Source organism: Lynx canadensis, chromosome C1 (genome assembly GCF_007474595.2).
Source record: "Lynx canadensis isolate LIC74 chromosome C1, mLynCan4.pri.v2, whole genome shotgun sequence".
Taxonomy (NCBI): Eukaryota; Metazoa; Chordata; class Mammalia; order Carnivora; family Felidae; genus Lynx; species Lynx canadensis.
Window position 1 is genome coordinate 136,931,045 of NC_044310.1, and position 6,895 is coordinate 136,937,939.

A 6,895-nucleotide genomic window follows, 5' to 3' on the forward strand; every position below is an offset into this window, starting at 1 on the left:
AATTTCTTATCAGTTATATTTTCTGACATGTTGTGGTAACAACAACAAAAGACTGGATATGGTTGCTTGCATTGCATTTAAGTTAGAGATCATCTCTGCTTCACTTGTCTTTTCAGCTAGGATGGGAGGAGTAATCCGAAGGAGTCAGCATCTAGGAGCTGCCATTTTCATGGCAGGAAGAGAACATGATAAATCTAATAGTTCTTAAACCTTCTTATCAGACATTATGGCTGTCAATTCTGATCACACTGAATTGGTTCAAGTGTCACATGACCAAGTTCCCAAAATGGGCTAGAGTCCTATGTGTCTGTCCAGAGATAGATAAGCAAATAATTTCAAATACGAATGCAATCTACATTAACTCATGGTTTCAAAATTACTGAGGAACAGTATTAATACTGCATCCAAAATTTCTAGGCAGATTCAAGATACAACATGTGACTAGTTATGGAAACAAAGACTGTAATTGTCCTAGGAAGTTCACATTTAGTTACAAGTATATGTGTGTGTGTGTGTGTGTGTGTGTGTGTGTATGTGTTTATCTATTAATCTTAGTATGTTATGTTTATGAGAAAAGAATTAAAAAATAAGAAATCAAACAAAAAACATAGGTGCTAGATGATACTCTTGAAAGACGGTATTCAAAAAATGATTATATTACTTGTAATAGATTAGGTTTTACTGTTACCTCCTGTTAAAACAGTAAAATTGCAGACAAACTGTGACTCTCAATTTAAGAAAAACACAGAAGCATTCAAAATTAACAAAGTTCAAAACTCAAAACACCTCACCTTTGGTGACAAAGTACATCTGAATCTTGTATTTGTGGAATTTAAATTGATTCATAGGAGACCAAGAAATGATCAGGCATCTTGTTATAGATAATCTTACAAAACTGCAAATGTTTGAGAAGTAAAAAAAAAAAAAAATGCATACATTGTGTCACTCAAACAGATGTGCCATAGAAACAGAGCAGTCAGATGTGGATTAAATGAATCTTGTCCCAAGTAAAGGAACTACAGATTTCTCTCATTCCTGCACCAGCTGCCTCAGACATTAACAATGTTAGCAGCTAATGGAAAAGGTGACTTAGAAGCTTGATTCTGGGGAAACACCTGTGGGGCTTATTCTACCCTTGATAACCATTACTAAATACAGTCTTCCCATATTAAACATAAACTGAATGTAGAATCCAACAAAAGAGCACACTCAATTATATCAAATTAGCATCTGAGTGTATGTAATCACAGAGTTTAGACCAGAGTTATTAAGCTGTCCTTTGTAGCACAGTGACAACGGTTGAAAATGATCCCATAGTATAATATAAGGGGTTTTGTGAATGCACAGTGGCATCCTTTATGTTTGGATGCTGACACTGGAGTTTTACAGAATATTTCCACACATGCAGGGCTGAGAAGAAAGAGCAGGCTTCGTCTTTTCCAAAGTACTTTCTAATCATTTTAAATTTTGCCATCTGACAAGAAAAGTACTTTTATGGCAATTCTAGATTCAGAATAAAAGTTTGAGTATGATGAACAGAGATAAAGTTCACACTACCTGGATCTTCAAAGCCAGTCACAACAACAAGACTCTAAATCCCCAAGTTAAAATATTTGTAGCCTCCAGCAATTCTCCCCAAATGCCAAAACAAAAATAATATTTCTAGACAAAGGTTGTACATAGAGAAAGTATGGGACCAAGAAGTTTGCCTTGCTGCTACAACCAATATCTTTAAATGAACAGTGCAATGCTTATGTGATGTGATGCTCCTCAGGTGTCCTCTAATCATTTTCACCTGAGCAAGAGCCAATTCTAAACCCACTCCTAGATAGAAGAAGTACATGGAGGTTCCTCCTTTTGCACCTTTGAGGAGACAAAGGACAACTATGCTACAGACTGGGAAACCTACCTGACCTCTTGATACTGATTCACACTACATTGCTCTCTTCTCTATAGTTTAGCCTTTATAATACTGTAAATCCTCTGAGACTAAAAGCCATTCATCAGACATTGCTGTAAAGTGGGAAAGGCTATTAATCAGACCAAGGTAGCTTTGAATCCTAGCTCTGCCATTTATTAGCTATGGCTTTTCTAGTTTCCTCATCCATAAAACAGATAAAATCATTGGTCTAGATGGCTTTTTCTCTCCCATCTTCCCTCCACCTTTCTTCATCCTGTCCTCTGAGGCTGATCTTACCGGCTTTAATGAGCATATTTCCCCTCTCGCTTCTGGTTGTTACAACGTTGGGTTTTGGAGATTAGGTAGCAGAGGGAAGTTCAGCGGGAGTCTTGGCAGGGTCACAAGGGCTGGTGTTTTTAGCCCCTGTCAGCTGTCCACCTCCATGACAGCCCTTTGTCTGTCTTCACGTTTGGCAAACAATCGTGCCTTTTGCTCCTTAAAGCCGAGGTGGGGTAGGGCTACCCATGGCCCTTACTAAATTCATGTTACCCACTATCCAATGTGGATTACCTAAATTCTGCCCTATCCTTAAAATGAACCTCTTTATTAGTTAATTGAATAATCTTAATTTGAATGCTCCATCCCTTTCCTGTGAAAATGCTAATTGATAGAGCACTACATTCCTCTTTAGAATTTTTTTAGATGCTAAGTATTTATGGATATGTTTTTATCCTCAAAACCTGGGACAGCTGTTGATATATCCTATACATTTAATACATTTTAATGAATCCATTAATTATTCAATTGAACCAGAATTGGATAATACCATTTGCTTTCATAAATACTAGCATAGGATATATACTAATGATATATTCAAAAAATATAGCTTTTTCTCCTGAAAATAATCATCTTCAGGTAGCCAATGTATGAAGTCCACATCAAGAGAATCAGTATGGATTCTTACATGAGCCATAAAATTCAGGGCCTTCTGCCCATTCTATTTAATAAATTAGTCCACAATTGCTTGTGCAAATTTTATTATAGTGTTGTCCCTTTATTCACAGATGTTAACAAAATTCACTGAACAGAGCCAACATCAGGATTGACAATTCAAATCCATATTGATTTGAACTTGTGATTGAGTTCATGTCAACTTGTGATTGAGTCTCATGAACTTCAAGGTCTGTGATATTTTAGCCTACTTTAACTCAAGAGCCAGAGAACACTGTTATTGCCATATGTAATCTCAGTTTGGAAATCTCAATTTTGAAAAACCTGTTACCATTAAGTAATTACAAATTTGCTCCAATTCTGTTATTTTCCTGAATTCTCATTCATTAGGAGTCATTAGGAGGATTTCTTGCTTATCTTTTTTTTTTTTTTTTTTTAAGTAGGCTTCACGCCCAACAGGGAGCCCAGTGTGGTGCTTAAAACTCAGGACCCCAAGATGAAGATCTGAGCTGAGATCAAGAGTCAGATGCCTGGGGCGCCTGGGTGGCGCAGTCGGTTAAGCGTCCGACTTCAGCCAGGTCGCGATCTCGCGGTCCGTGAGTTCGAGCCCCGCGTCGGGCTCTGGGCTGATGGCTCAGAGCCTGGAGCCTGTTTCCGATTCTGTGTCTCCCTCTCTCTCTGCCCCTCCCCCGTTCATGCTCTGCCTCTCTCTGTCCCAAAAATAAATAAACGTTGAAAAAAAAAAAATTAAAAAAAAAAAAAAAAAAAAAAAAAGAATCAGATGCCCAACTCACAGAGCCATCCAGGTATCCCAATTACTTGCTTATCTTAAATTCTTTAAAAGATTATTTTGAAAGAGACAGAGCATGCACATGCACACACACACACACGCACAAGTAGAGGAGGGGCAGAGAGAAGGAGAGACAGAATCCCAAGCAGACCCCACACCATAAGCACAGAGACCAATTTGGGGCTCCACCTCAGCAATTGTGAGATCATGACCTAATCTGAGATCAAAAGTTGGAGCCTCAACTGACTGTGCTACCCAGGCACCCCATTTATCTTAATATCCTGTAGAAGATGCTACGGTTGGTTACTTTTGAGAAAACTGAGAGTAAACAAGTGTAACTTCAGTTTTTTGTAACAATTCATGTACCATAAAAAGATTTGTGTTAAAAACAATCCAACGTTTCATGAGTTACATCTAATTTTCTTTTGTCACAATTTTCTGTAACCACAAATACATTATAGGAATTAAAAAGTCAATATTGCATTATCTACTTTGTGTTACTGTACAAAGTAAAAATAGGAGTATCCTAAAAAAACCTATAAGTAAAAGTGAGATACTGAAAGCCCAAAGGAATTACAGAATAACAGCTTAAATTATTTGAAAAAGAGAATTAATATCCTTAACAAATCATGACTTGGATCACTTTCGCAAAAATCTCAGATAAATTCTGAGGTCCAAATCTTTAAGAATCATGGATGAACTGACAAAGTCATTGTGATATTTGACTTGAGTTGACAAAAGTAAAATTTATGTGACAATAGAGAGACCAGTATTTAATACATAAATTCAGCCTTTCGTTGATGGGGTATCCCACCCCGCCTATTGATATGTTCCCTTTTGCTTGAAAATATGTTCACAGCTTGAAGGTTGGAAAAATTCTTGGCAACAGAAGACTTTTTATTGTGCAAAAGTAATGTCTCATTCTGGCAAAACCTAGTCTTTTAAAATTTAAGATATTAGTCTAATCCATATTACATCCAATGGTCATCTTTACCCATCAATGTTCATATGCAGCATAGAGGGGGAGGGCCTCAGGTCCTTTCCAAGAAGATTCTTGGTTTTGCATTAGAAAAAACAAGAGCAAGCCATTTAGAGAAAGGGACAAGATTGTTAAGTATAGAATTAAGAAAGGAGCTATTTTACAGACAAAGTAGCAATCTCTCCTCCCAGATGGAAAAGAGCACCTCCCACCATCACCCTTTGCCTCCAATGAAGAGTTTTCAAAGTTTTGTTTTTGTTTTTGTTTTAATTAGCTAACCAGATAGGGAAGGGCTTACTCTTTAACTTTGGGTTTATTATTCACATCGGGCAGTTAGTTTTTCCATTCTTAGGGTCTTGGAATTAACCACAGGGAGCAATTTGAAGAATGTCCAGCCTTTGTGCCTTTTATTGCCAGATGGAGTGGGCTCCTGTGGTTTTCCATGTGTCTGATCTTGTGATTCTTTATGATCTGCTGACTTTTAGGTTAAGGGTGAGCCTAAAACCGAAATGGCTTTACTTTGGTCAACTTCTTTCCAGAGTCTCCCTTTCTTCCTGAGTCAATATTAGTCAATTCTAACTAACTATATTTCTTGAAGCTTGAATTGAATCTCTGATGTAAAATATCACCAATGGATAGTATAGGGTCCACTAATCAATTTTACTCAATTCCTTTCAATATACTCTTTACAATTAAAAGATACAAATACTTATTGAAAGCTGGACAGTGTGTTGAGAACACCCAGCTAAAGAGGAAACAAGCTCTCTTTTATAAGAGTAGATGACCTAATACAAAAAAAAATTGTATTTAAATTAATATCTATGATACAGGGTATATGCTAATAAAAAATTCATTGTCACAGAAAATAATACTTAATGTTTGGGTTGAGAGAACAGTATGTGTGGGGTATGGCAGAGTTAGAGAATCAATAGTTTTTTAAAAAGTGACGTGCTTTACTGTGAAGGAGAACATAATAACTGAAGGCCCAGAAGCTGAAAAGTGCATAGTATTAGAGAAAGAAAGAAAGCTTTTGTTATTTATAGTGTATATATATATCAGGGAAATGGCAAGAAGGTGGAACATTTTATAAGAGCTTTGAAAGGTGAGACAAAGAATTCTTATTTTTCTCTGGAGGCAACAGGAAGTCATCGAAGGTTTTTTGGGCAAGGAAGAAACAGAGAATGCATGTTTTACAGAAAATATATGTAATGACTAAAAACAAAATTTATTGGAAGAAGGACAATGTATTAGGAAAAGTAAACCCCTATAATACATAAATAGTGTAGCAGCTCAAACATAACAGAGTTTTCTTTCTCTTTAATGTAACAGTGAAGGGCAGGTATTCCTGATACGGCTTAGGAACAGAGGGAGACTCAGGCTACAGTAGCTCTTCCAACTTCAACACGTGGTTTTCATTTTTTTTTAATTTTTTAATGTTTATTTATTTTTGAGAGAGAGTGGGGGAGGTGCATGGAGAGAGAGGAAGACAATGAATCTGAAGCAGGCTCCAAGTTCTGAGCTGTCAGCACAGAGCCTGACGCTGGAGCTCGAACCCATGAATCGTGAGATCATGACCTGAGCCGAAGTTGCATGCTTAACCACCTGAGCCACCCGAGTGCCCCTCAATATGTGATTTTCAATGACAGAATAATCATCACTTTCCATCTCCAGAGAAGGCAGGGGGAGCAAGAAGGAGTACACGTAGAACTTTTGTTTATGGAAACAGACTTGGAAGTGGCAGACATCACACTCAACAATATTCCACTGAAAAGACCTTCATCACATGGTAAGATTTAACTGAAGAGAAAGCCTGGAAATTGACTGTCTGGCTGGGCAGTTACATCTTAGGTGCAAATTCAATTACCATGATAGAAAAAGAGTATAGATTTTCCTGGGCAACTAGCGGGCTGAACCACAGATACTAACAACTCCACTCTTTATGTCAAAGATTCCCGCTGGAGAATAAAGTGAGCCTGAAAAGCCTCCCTGCTTCCTTGGTTTCTTCTTTTGATTTTGCCTTTTCCATTGTTTTGTTAATGAAATTATCAGCACTGCTTTCTAACCTCTCCAATTCTACTGTGTCTTTTACCTTCCAACCAATAACATGTTTAGCATAAAATTATATTCCAGGGGCACCTGGGTGGCTCAGTCAGTTAAGCATGGAACTTCAGCTCAGGTCATGACCTCACAGCTTGAGTTTGAGCCCCACATCGGGCTTTGTGCTGACACCTCAGAGCCTGGGGCCTGCTTCAGATTCTGTGTGTGTGTGTGTGTG